The 14,034-nt window shown below is 35.3% G+C and overlaps 1 non-coding gene across 1 annotated transcript; it reads right to left on the bottom strand.

Moving 5' to 3' along the window:
- Positions 1-479: 479 nt before the first annotated feature.
- Positions 480-585, bottom strand: LOC122054369. Its single transcript, XR_006132691.1, has one exon. It is a non-coding gene; the product is annotated as a small nucleolar RNA R71 (small nucleolar RNA).
- Positions 586-14,034: the final 13,449 nt, after the last annotated feature.

Here is a 14,034-nt window from a genome sequence, read left to right as displayed (position 1 = left end):
ATTCTGCATTTTCTTTCTTACTTTTTATATAGCATTTTATTTCTTGTCTTTAATTCTTCATTTTTGTTCTTTTTTCACAATTTTTTTAGATACCATGAGCACTAACATATCAAGCGGGTCCTTAAGAGATTTCTCTGCACCCATTTCTGTAAGATTTTTATCTCCCATTGTGCAGCTTCATATTGAAGCAGAAAGTTTCCAACTAGACCCAGAGTTAATTTTCATGATACAATGTCACAAATTTGGAGGAGAAGTATCAGAAAGTCCTTATCTGCACCTTGAGACATTTCTAGAGCTTTGTGATATGATGAATTATGAAGGAGTGTCAGCAGATACAGTTCAGTTGATGGCATTTCCTTTTAGTATCAAGGATAAAGCAAGACTTGGTTATATTCTCTCCATCCTCAAAGCATCACAAGTTGGGAGCAATTGGAGAAGCAATTTCTAGATCATTTTTTTCCCTCCAAGTAGAACAATTTATATGAGGAATTGCATCATAAATTTTGCTCAGGCATATAGAGAATCATTATTTGAAGCATGGGACAGATTCAAGAATCTACAAAGACAGTGCCCTCATCATGGTTTGGAAAAATGGCTAACCTTACACATATTCTATAGGGGAATTTCTTTCTCAGATAAGTGTTTGTTAGATTCATCAACTGGAGGTTCTTTTATAGATAAGAGTGTAAACGAAGCATATACATTGATTGATCAAGTAGCATTGAACCTCCATGAATGGTCAAGCAAAAGTTGGATGGAATCTCCCACAGAAATTCAAGAAGTAGAAGCCATATATACAAGAGAGTCTGTCAAACAAAATACAGTTCAACCACCCAAGAATGTTGAAATTCACAAGTCACAGAATGAGGAGTTCAAACATTTGGGGGAAAAGATTAATAGTATAGTTTCAAAATGGTTCAAGGAAGACCTTCCTCCTACACAGACAAGATCTAGTGTAAATGATAATAATTTTAAGTTGAGAAGTGGCAAGAATCATGAAGAACTACTGAAGCAGGATTTGTTTAGAATTGAGGAGAAGAACAATAGAAGACCTCAAGAACTCAGTTTCATTACTCCAGGAAGTTCCCAAAGGCGACAAGTATGTTTCCCTCAACGATTGATCACACCTACACTAGATAAGCAAGTTGGACCTCCTCTTCAAGCTCAAAGGGAATATGGGAAAAAGGAAGTACCTTTCCCAAGACCTTCACTAAAGGTTCCTTTTCCACAAAGGCTAGTGAGGGTCAATGAAAATGAAGACTTTGGCAAATTCTGTGATACTAATATGGTTGAATGTAGATTTCTGGATGTATATGAAGATAAGGACTCTTCAGATGAGAATTGTGATGATAATGCAGTGGATAACAAGCTTTCATATTTACCTTCTGGGTTTACAAGGTGTTATGATGAAATTGAATTTTCAGACGATAAATGTGATGGGGTAGATCAACTTAAAACCGCAAATGAAGTTAATGATCCTCCTATAGATGATTCTCCCATTGAGGATATTGGTGTTGGTTTATTTTTTGATACTTGTGTTTGTTGGTGTTGCAAGGTTGCAAACATAGTCTCACATTGAAAACACATGGGAAAGATCATGGGTTTATAAAGAGAAAGATATCTCCATTGGCATGAGGCCTTTTGGGGAGAGCCCAAGAGCAAAGCCATGAGGGCCTAGGCCCAAAGTGGACAATATCATGTCATTGTGGAGATATCTAAATTCTTTTCGATCCTACAATTGGTATCAGAGCCCGGACTGCCAGAAGGTTTAACCGCCGACTGTGCATAAGAGTTATGCTCTGATTGAGCCATGTGGGTACAATATTGACCTCGAACAAAGAAAGTGGGGGCTCCTATGTTCTGATTAAGAGGACCATACACCAGGCAGGAAGTCCTAGTTGCGGCTAGGCAAGGAAGTCCTAGTAGGTCGGGTGGACCGAAGGGCAGGAAGTCCTAGTTGCAGCTAGGCAAGGAAGACATGGTGGGTCGAGGATCGGACATGGGAAGCCTGTGGTCCTTTGTTTGAGGGGGGATTGTTGGTGTTGCAAGGTTGCAAACATAGTCCCACATTGAAAACACATGGGAAAGATCATGGGTTTATAAAGAGAAAGATATCTCCATTGGCATGAGGCCTTTTGGGGAGAGCCCAAGAGTAAAGCCATGAGGGCCTAGGCCCAAAGTGGACAATATCATGCCATTGTGGAGATATCTAAATTCTTTTCGATCCTACAAGTATCTCTAGTGATCTTTTGGAAAATTTTATAGAGGTACCTGTAATTGATTTTGTTGGATGTGATTCAATTTTTGATACATATTTAGTTCATACTAATACGGTTCTAGTTCCTTCTAATATAGCATGCTTGGGAGAGGTATGTTTTTCTTTTGGGTGTGCAGATTCTCATGGGGCCTATAATTGGAAGCTTGATCTGAACCGTCATCGACCACTTGAAAGAACTTCAAAGAAGACAAAAATGGAGAGAGTTATACTTTACTCTGTAGCTCCTTTAATGAAAGCTCTCTCCATAATAAGAACCCTTGGTAGGAGGGTGTTGAAATATCTTACCCCTCCAAGAGAGAGATTTCGATGAATTTAATGAGGTGGTCAAGCTAATGACCTTAAACAAGCTCTTCTTGGGAGGCAACCCAAGTTCATTTTCTTTGTTTTCATTCATTGGTTTAGTTCTTTCTAGTTTCATTTATTTCTTTATAATAAACATGTATCCTCTACTTAATTTTTGTTGTCTACTTTCTTGTATAGGACTTAAAGATTAGGAGGAGTGCAACTACATGGTGAAGTTAATGACATGGGCATTTGACACGCATCATTTGGTAACTTCTCCTACTTTAAATCTCCTCTACATTGTTTTTAGTTTTCATTGGGACAATGAAAATTTTAAGTCTGGGGGGGGGATGCATTAGATGCATTTAGTTTAGTTTAGTTTTTGCTTTTGCATACTTCTTTTTGCCTAATAAAATTTGCTAGTTGCATCATTCATCACATCATGATTGTTTGTTCCTTAATACAAAATACTAGCACGTTTCATCTAGATATTTATATTGTGTGATTTGGTATACTAGTATGCCTATTGATCTTTATTTTCCTATCCATAGAAGCATGAAGTGAGCATTGTTATTACTAGAAGAATTTGAATGTTGGCCTAGTTTTAGGATCTCTTCACATTATGCTTAACTTTGATGGTAGATATTTTTGAAAATAGTCATGATTTATAAAACCGGACTAGTACTCTTGCTTCTATGGTGACCTCTCAACTACATTTTGGTTACTGGATAAATTTAGATCATTAAGCTCATTTGGAAAAATCAATCCCAAAAAATAAAAAAAATTGATGAAAGTTTGTTCAAGATTGATACTTTGCAAACATAAAAAAAGAAGAAGAAAAAAATAAGGGATAAATAAATAGTTATCGTGAATGAAAACTAACAATTCACCCCTTTGAGACCGAGTTAGGTTACTAGGAAAATGAATTCTATGTTTCTCTTGATACTGAGTATTCCTTTGAGACCTTGTGTAGACGATGCATAGCATTTTTTAGTGGAACGAACCTTGCATGTGGTAGGTAAGTGTCTATCGCCGGAAGTATGAGGAACACGGTTAAATGAAAAATTGACTAGGCTTAGAGATTGATACTTGAAAGAGTTAGGTCACTTATTACACTGAGCAAGGAGAACTTCTACTTAGGTCACACTCAAATAATTCTTGTATCATGCTCATCAATGAAACTATATGATAGGTTTATATTGATTCATTAGGGATTATTAAATGTCATCTATGCACATAAATATAGATTGTAGGTTTTGCTTGAGGACAAGTAAAGGTTCAAGTCTGGGGGTGTGATGTGCGTAGATCTTATGATTATTTATACATGTTTTGATGCACATTCACTTACTTTATTCATGTATATTCTATGCATGTTCACCTCTCTTAGCATATATTCTGCATAAATACTCTTTTGTTTGGAGATCTACTCTTTGTATGTTTTCTTGTTGATAGGACGTGATTTGGAGCAAAAATGAAGCTTAAGTGGAGTCTAGAGCTTCCAAGGTGTCCGGGCAGTGTGGGATTTCCAACACTGCAGACCAAAGGTTAAATGACCATAACTTTCTGTTCAGCTAGAGTTATGAGTCACTCCATATATCAAAATGTAGATAACTTCAAGATTTACAACTCTTATGAAGACTTCAACTAGAGAAAACCAAGTCTTGAAGGTCTAAAGTTCATTTCTATGAGACACGGCCTTAGCACACGGCCGTGTCAAATCCTGCACTGCACACTAAGAGTAAAACAGGCATAACTTTGTAGTTTGTTGGAGTTTTGGGTTGTTCTTTATACCAAATTGTATCATTAGGGACCACGTTAAGAGGCACTAAAATGGCTTACAAGTAAAGGCACGGCCTTGATACACAGCGTGTCAATTCTACACGGTTGTGCCACTTAACCAGTGTAGAAGATAGGCATGGTCGTGTCAACTCACACGACCGTGCCACTTAACTAGTGTAGAAGATAGGCATGGTCGTGTCAATTCGCACGATCGTGCCACTTAACCAGTACAGAAGATAGGTATGGCTGTGTCAACTCGCACGACCGTGCCACTTAACCAGTGCAGAAGATAGGCATGACCGTGTCAACTCGCACGACTGTGCCACTTAACCAGTGCAGAAGATAGGCATGGTCGTACGGATCTCACACGGTCGTGACACGAGCCATGCGGTACCCGTACCTTACCCTATAAAAGGGTCAAGAACCCTATTCATGGGGAGATTTTTTGGTTTGGGACTTCATCCCTCTCATCGGGAAAGGGTTCTCCCCTTTGGGGGAAACCCTAGAGTTTCATCCACCGCCATCCCTTGGTGTTCCGTCGATCTCCAAAGCAAGGAGGCATCCCCAAAACATCGAAGACCTCGGCAAGTATCTCTTCTTCCCCTTCTTCTCACATCAAGGGTTGTAAGTGTGCTTTATTTTATGTTTTGGGGTTGTTCTTCCCTCACAATGGAGTAGATCTCCTTTTCTATGGATGTAGGGAGTAGTTTTGGATAGGGTTTAATATAAGACTCATGTTTGTGCCTTTACTCGTTGGATGATTTCTCTTGCTTCATTTCTATTTGATATGCATGAGACTTGTTGTCTTGTCATGTTAATTGATTGTGTAGGAATTGCTAATTTCATAAAGAGAGGATCTTAGATCGTATACCCAAGGGGCCCTAGTGACAGGGGTAACCCGTTCACGAACGTCTAGGATATTCCCTTGAAAGGAGAGACAACTTCTCCACAAGGAAGTAAGAGACCAAACCAAACCCCTATCTATATCCCTAATGATACCGATTAGATTTGTATTCTTGTGATCTACCGAGGTGCCTTAGTGACAGGGGTTAACCGTAACAGGATTTCACAGGGATCTTTTCTGATCAGTACTTAAGGATAGTAGCTTTAATTTCCGATGAAGGTATGTTGATTGACAATGAGTAAAAGATAGAACATGATGCATCAGGTTCCACCACAACAAAACTGAAATCCTAGAATCCATTTCCCAAAGTTCAATTCCCTCCAAGATCGATTCTCTCATCCTTCTCTTTCTCTCTTCAATCACTCTCGTTAGTTTGCAAGCGCCAAAGCCAACTTTCTACCGTCTAGATAACTTACTTTTAGACGTCTCTAGTGCTTAATCAACAGTCCCTGTGGTTCAACAATCTTATATATTACTGATGATGAATCTGTGCACTTGCGGAATCGTAACAACTTCCTTCTGCCAGATCTCAACCAATCTGGACTTCAGCCAGTTGTCAACCCAACTAGACTTCCTTCTGCCAGATTTCAACCAATCTAGATTTCATGCCAACTATCGACCTAGCTGGACTTTAGCCTGGTGTTTCGGTCCTCTGGACCTATTAAGTCCTGCACACTAGGTAAAAGGTTAGACAAATAACACATTTAACTTTAACTTTTTTGTCATACATCAAAACCTGATTATTAGTGCTACCTACACCAATAATCTCTCCATTTTTGATGTAATGACAACCTGCGTTAAAGGTAGAAAAAAATACAAATAAGCAAACATTAAACATGTAATGCAAATTTGAGTAAAGTGAAGCAAGCATTAAACATGTAATGTAAATTTGAGTAAAGTGAGTTGATTTTTTAACCTAACCCACTATCCTCCCCCTTTGACATACATCAAAAAAATAATACATATAAGTATACCAAAGTATGGAAATATACAAGCATAGTAAGTAAAAAAAAATTCTAAGTAAGCATAAAAACTTGCAGGTTTAAGGTAGGGAGGAGAAAATGAAAAAAAAAATCAAAGTAATTTGAAAGAAATTTTCAAAAATTTACAAAAGCTTTTCAAAATATTAAAAATTAAATTTTACAAAAACAAAACAATTTACAAAGCTAAATTTTGTAAAGCATTTCTAAATAATTTTCAAAAAGCAGTTTCAAAAAAGCCTTTTAAAAGCAAGTTTGTTAAAACAATTTATACAATAGTTTTCAAAATATTTTACATGAAGACTTTACAAAATATTTTCAAAGAAATTACCAAGGAAATTTTGAAAGAAATTTTCAAAATTTTACAAATGTTTTTCAATTGTTTGAAAATTAAATTGATCAAAATCAAAACATTTTGCAATGATAAACTTTACAATAATTTTGCAAGTCAATTTTTAAGACAATTTTTAAAATATTTTTCAAAAAGTAACTTTTCAAAATAGTTTAAAGATTATTTTCAAAGTAATTTTCAACAGAATTTTCAAAATAATAAAATAATTTTCAAAATGTTTTTGCAAAACATTATCAAAGAAATTACCAAAGAAGTTTTTAAAGCAATTTTCAAAACACTTTTCTATCAAAAAAACATTTTAAAACAAGGTTTTAAAACAAACTTTTTAGAGTAATTAAAAATTTTTAAGTATTTTTAAAACAATTTTTAAGGTAATTTTTCAAACATATATTGTGAAAACTTTAAACAAAAAACATTAAACAAAAAAGATTTAAGTTTTAAGATATTTCATTAGTTTGCAAAACAATAGCACGAAAAAAGGAAAATTTTTAAATATGACACTTTGAAAGTAATTTGTCAAATATCTTCCCTCTAAACTTGATATTACTATAAAAAAAGTCATCTAAAGAGTGTCATTAAATATCTAACCTTTAGTTAATAACTAACTATCAAAAGAAAGCAGTGTTCGCTTAGTTAATCATGTTAAGTACTAATGTCCAGTTAAAAATTTACTAAAACATGACTACCTAACTTGATTAATGTACTATTATATTTTTTGCTCAAACTTATGTTGATACACTGATATAAGTATTTGAAGTTTAGGCAAAAGGTCTATGCATCTTACGTCATTCTAAGTTTTTAAATACACAATCAAGGTAGCGCTAGTATTTATGAGATGTTTGTTGTCTAGTTCTATAGGATCATGCTTTCTAGGGAAAATATTTAGGCTAAGTCTATAACTAATTTTTAAACACTACAAAAATGAGAGTTTTTAGAAAATATTAGTAAGAATTAGCTTAGAATTTGAAATATTCTCTCCCTTAACCTAAGGTTAGTTTTCAAGTAAAGAACTTACTTATAATTATTTTACTAAGTTTACAAATGTGATAGATTGTAAGGAATTAATTACAGTTAGAGTTATTCTTTTGTATTTATTAGTATTATTTAAATAAATTATTTAATTCAAATTAAATACTAAGTTAGAGTCATTCTTTTGTATTCATTTGTATTATTTAAATAAATTATGTAATTCTAAATTTTATTATTTCATTGGTATTAAAAAATTTATTTTGAATTAATCAATTATTAAATAATTAAGTTTTAATCATTTATTAATTAATTAAGTTATTACTTTTTTGGATTCAGTTATTAATTAGATAGAAAAGTAGGAGTAAATGATTATTGATTAATTAGAATTAATTATAATTTTATTTTATTTTGTTTAATTAATTTTAATTTAATTTTTGTTTAATTTAATTTTAATTTATACTTATTCATCTCAACCAATTAAGTTTTCATACAACGGGATCCTATGGTTTTGTGAGATGAGTTAAGTTAAATTTTAAGGTTTAGTTTAACTTGTGTTAGATTCAAATTTAGCTTTGGGTTCAACAAGCAAGCATTCTTTGGATAAACGTTTAAGTTGTGGTGAGTCACTTGGGCATCATTAGAATAACCATGCCTTCAAAAAATTTTAAATAATCTTGTCCACTGAACTTAGTACAAAACTTTGGTCTAACCAGCTAAGATTAGTAAGGGGTAGCTTCAGTTAGTTCTACTAAACTAAATGCACCTAGTTGAAGTCATATCTTCCTAGATATGCATAGATAGAGCTTCTCTAACCTACTATCATCCAAAACTTCTTCGGTATTATTTGTCAAGTTAAACTTTTATCCATAATTAAAATAGTCCTAATTATCCAGCCGAGTAAACTATTGCTTTGGAGGTGTCAACTAATTTGGTGTCTCCCCTTGAATTATTGAACTTTAGTTTAAGTTTTAAGTTTATGTCGATTGATTTTATAGTTGTAATAAACTTGATTGTAACTTGAGTTTAAATTAAATTTGTAGTTATTTAATTTAAGTTTAGTTTTTGATTTATTTGATTTCATTTTATTTTTTAAGTTTGAATTTATCTTAGAAGGTTTAATTGTTGAGATTAAGGTTGAGTTATTTGGTTTATTTTGATTTGGTTTTAGGTAATATATTTTATTTTTAGGTACATAGTATTGATTGAGCCCTACTTGCTTGGTTAGACAAACTTTCAGAACCCAAGTTTTGGGTTGTTTCTTATGTTAGCTTATAAGTGATATAAATATTTTATTTGTTGAGCTGGACACATATCCGAGTCCGAATTTCTTGTACACAACTCATTATAATTCAAGTATCATGTCCAGATACTTAGATCTTGTTGTAAATTTTTATAAAAGTTCATTTAGTTCAATTACTTCATTTTTCAATTTGAAATTTTCCTCCTCAAGTTTTAGGACTTGAATTGAAATTTCAGATTGAACTGGTTCAGCTATTAAATTTGTTTTAAGTTGTTCTTTTATGTTTTGATTTTCTTTGAGAAGTTGATTAATTTGAGTTTTTGATTTTTCTAACTTTTTATTCAAGCATGAAATGATTTTGAAAAAGCTGGCAGTTAGGGTAGAATTTACCTCGTTGAAACATTCAGAAACGAGTACGGACTCATGGCTTGACTCGTATTCTAACTCGTCATCTTCATCAGCTTTGCTTTCTGATTTCGGTCCAGGTGCCATCAGCTAAAGGTAGTTCTGTTGCTTTGGTTCTTCGACGTTCGACTCTTCGAAGGATGATTCATCCCAAGTTATTTTTAATGCCTTCTTTCAACTTTGGACACTCGTGCTTGTAGTGTCCCTTTTTGTTGCACCTGTAGCAAGTGACGCTTGATTTATTTAACTTGATCATCTTCTGAATATCCTTTTTACTAAAGTCCTTCTTTCTTCTAGTAAACATCTTTCTTATCATGTTTACTAGTTGTTCTTCTTTATATGAGTTTGGGTTAGACTCAGATTCTAGCTTAGGTTTGTTCTTGTTCTTAACTTCTTTTGAGGGACCTACAAGAAATGTAACACCTTTCTCGAACCTTTTGGAGTTAGTTTACTCATGGAGTTCAAGTTCACCAAAAGAATTCATCTAATTTTAATTTAAATAAATTCTTTGAAACCTTGTAGGCATCAACTATAGATGCCCACAATTCGTTTCAAGGAAAGGAATTTAAGGCGTACCTGATTATATCCTGATTTTCCATCTGGTGGTCGATTAAGTAGAGACTGTTGAGGATATCCTTGATCCTCGCATATAGTTGGCTCGCTGTTTCTCCTTCCAACATTGTAATGTTAAACAACTTATTTAGAAGCAAGTCTCGTTTAGTTACCTTAGCGTCATTGTTCCTTCATGTAATTCGATGAGCTTGTCCCATAGCTCATTTTCATTCTCATGCAGGCTGACATGGTTGAGTTCTTCTTTCGTGAGTCTTCACTGGATGGTGTTCAACGCCTTCAAGTCGATTTAGGCCTTCTTCTTATCTTCTAGATTCCATCTTTCTAGATCGAGGGAAACTTTAGTTGCTTCATCTACCAGCGCCCTCTATCCTCGTCGAATGGTGAACCATTGCTCGATGTCAGTCTTTAGGTAGATCTCCATTCTCTTCTTCTAATACAAAAAATCATTTTCATTGAAGAGGGGAGGGGAGGGTGAGCGGTATTGTATCCTTCAGGTTGGGTCATTAATGATGAAACCTTGCACACATAAATTAAACTAATAGAGAAATCTCAAGACTAGGTCTTGGATTAGTAGTGTGGGAGATGATAAGTATAAAAAGAAACTCGATTGGTATTGCACTAATTCAGAGTATTTTGTAACACGAAAAGCTTGTCCAAAAGAGGTGATTGCACCAATTTGAACTAGGTCGAAAATCTTAAAATCGAACAAGATCTAAAAAGAAAGAAAATAAAAGAACCCCTTTACTTGATTAGTGGTTGAATCAATTCATAGTGGAATCTTGTTCTGATACCACTTGTTAGATCGTAAAGACGCTAGAGGGGGGTGAATAGCGTTCATCACTTTTTCAAGTCACAAGAATATGCAACAGAAAAGAATCACGAAAACCAAAATGCTAACACAAGTAGTTTTATTTGGTTTTGGAGCCTTTGACGAGTCCTACTCCAAGACCCGCACTCATTGAGTACTTTCGTTGGACAATCACTATCAGTTTGAATATTTGAGTTACAAAATTTAAGGACACGAACTGTAAAATAAAAAGTTACTGATAAGAAGAAAGTATGAATAGAGTTCCTTAATATTCGATTGTCGGAGCAACTTTTTAGGATCGTCGGAGCCTTCTCAGAGTAGCGACAAGAACAAAAGTTATAGCAAATGTTGTGTTTAAGTTGCTAGTCGAAACCTCCTTTTATAGCCATGTTCGAGTGTCTAGATCCGCTCTCTGGCACCTAGACTATGTTAAAGTGCCGAACTCTCATCGAAACTTCATCCTCAAAGTTTATCCACCTTCGGGCTCCCAGACCCCCTTCGAGTGCATAGACCATTGACATGGGTCGACCAATCATCGCGCTCCAACTCAACTTCAAGATAAACTTTGCTAGTCCAGGCAGTTGGAGCACCTCTAGGCGTCCGAACTGCCCAGGTACCTAGCTAGGCACCTACTCGAGCCTCATCGAAGTTGGTTCGGACATCCGGATCAACTCTGGGCACTCAGATCAACTCCGAGCGCTCGGTTCCCTTCCGAGCACCCAGACAATTCTTTTTTACCTTTGTCTTTCCTATAAAAAATAGTTAGTTCAGACAACCATAATATGTTTATCCTACAAAACCAAGTTAACATAGTAATAAGGTAGCAATATTAAATAGATCCTATCTTTTCGAGACCATGATCTAGTCACGGTCTCAATTTAGATTTTTGAAATGGACCTAAATTAGACATGCGCCTAACGTCCCCAAATGGGACTTGTGCTCACTGGATTACTCTCCTCCAATGCTTACCTTACTTACCAATCGCAGACTTCCTTAATGTCAGATCCCTTGACCCACCAGGACTTCCTGCCAGGTCTAAACCAATCCGAACTTCAGCTAGTTATCAACCCAACTAGACTTCCTTCTGGCAGATCTCAACCAATCTGGACTTCAGACAATCATCAACCTAACTGGACTTTCTTCTACTAGATTTTAATCAATCTAGACTTCGTGTTAGTTGTCAACTTAGCTGGACTTCAGTCTGGTATTGCGGTCTTCTAGACCCATCAAGTCCCGCACATTTAATTAGACAAATAATACATCTAATTTTAACCTATTTATCATACGTCAAAATCTGATTATTAGTGCAATATACACCAACATTTACCTCGAATTATGCATGAAAAAGTGACTCGAATATAATATGAAAATATGATGAAAATCTTATATACTTCATACCTACCAATACATATACCTTGTTTGAATTATAAATTCACAATAGTGGCCATGTTATTTGATCTAGTAGCACATGCCTTCAATCTCTCTTGAGTATTTGACTATTCATGGACTAATGCAATATAAATTCAAGAGACTTCCCAGGTAAAATATTTACATCCTTGGTAGATAGATGTTCTCAATCTCTTTCGGCTATTCATGGACTTTTGCAAAATAGATTAGAAAGACCTACAAGGTAAATGATTGACTTCTTTGCTTATTATTATTATTATTATTATTATTATTATTATTATTATTATTATTATTATTATTATTATTATTATTATTATTTTGATAATTTTAATGTTCAGGCATCGTCCTATTAGTCCAAAAAATAGACGGTCTTTCTCTTAATTTGTCTACTGAATAAATATGGAATACAATTTTATGTACATTTAGAGGTTGGTGTTTTGAATATTGGTCCTTACTGAAATTTGAATTATGATTTATTTATTTAGTTATTAAAATATTTTATCACCGCTTCATACCCATAGAGCTATAGTACCCTTGGTATTATTATTATTTGTTAAGGTTGTGTATTGTGCATTTTTATTTTCAAATAAAATAAAAGGAATAATCATAAAAGATAAACCCTTAGACAAATATAAGCCTATCTAGCTCACTAGCTAAAAAAAATAATGAGTAGATATAATTTGATTCAAAGAAGTTAGAAAATTCGTTTATGTTGAACATTTTCTTTTCATGTATGAGATAGTATATCATAAACATTTTTTTTTTGTATTCACGCCCTATACTTCCTTTGAACATTATTCTGTAACTATTTTAAAAATAGCTTTCTTTAATTTAGATATTTTAACATTTATTATTATTTCATATTTGAACATTATAATAATAAATATTGTTACCTGTTAAAAATGTATTCTTGATATATGATAAGCAGAGATACATCACTATTCATGTTTTTTGCCGGGCCATAACATATACAATCTTATGCAGTTAAGCTCGGTTTCCGGTCGGTGATGGAGGTTGTCGGTAGAAACTCTCATTTCTTGCAGTGTGTGCATCCTTTATCATTCTCGATGTCGTGATCGGCCAATCGATTGTAAATTTTTTCCATTTTCTTACGTGCAATCGTTTTTCTTATAAAGAAAAGATACAGTGGTAATGAATCAATGCACGTGAAGGGACTTATTCCATTCAACAGCATGGAACTGCATGCTAGAAAGTTAACTTATGTTTGTTAACCTTGATGCCGTTCTCACAGAGTAGTACTAGCTATATGTTACATGCTTTGTCCAACCAGTCGATCCGTCGAGCCTCATCAACCAGGCCAATGATAGATTTTTGAATCGCGAAGGGAGAGGGAGGAACAGGTGTGAGATAGATTACAGAAGTCACATGCAAAAGAGCAAAAAGGTAAGGACACGTGTATCTGGTGTACGTACGGTATGGAAAAGATAACCCTCCCCTTACCAACACCACCATGCCACAGCACGCTCACACTCTCAATGAGAGATACGGAACCCGTCTCTCGGCTCCCAACGTACGCGGTTGGGACACCGTGAAAAGAAAGAGAAGATACGGCCGGCCTCGTCGCCCCAGCAGAGCAGCCCAAACTCAAACCAGTCAAGCCAGGCGAAGCAAAGGAGAGCATGGCACATGGCATGGCGACACGGCACCGCACGCAAGATTGCCACTGTTACAGAAAATCCACACTGACTTGTCAAATGTCACTTCTCCACAACTCAAATCATAAGACTGTCAGCGATGCGTCAATCACTTCCCTCCTCCTCCTCCGCTCTTCCTCCTCACCTCTCCTCTCCTGCGCTGCCCTCTGCTGCTCTGCGCAACACGAGCCACGGTGGTCAAGGCAGCGTGCATGGCTCCTCCCTGCTAATGCTGCCACTGCCGTGGCACCAGTCCCCATAACTGCAGTCCCAATTAAAACTCTTGCCCCTGACGCAAAGCACGAGACCGGCTCCCACCCAGTCGCTTTTTTACCCTATAACTCACTCGCACAGTGAACTCATAGGTAAGGTAAGGTGAGGTGAAGGAAGGCAGGCAGAGCG

This window comes from Zingiber officinale, chromosome 3A (genome assembly GCF_018446385.1).
Source record: "Zingiber officinale cultivar Zhangliang chromosome 3A, Zo_v1.1, whole genome shotgun sequence".
Lineage (NCBI taxonomy): Eukaryota > Viridiplantae > Streptophyta > Magnoliopsida > Zingiberales > Zingiberaceae > Zingiber > Zingiber officinale.
The sequence above is the reverse complement of the archived record's forward strand: the minus strand, read 5'-3'. Positions and strand labels throughout refer to the sequence as shown.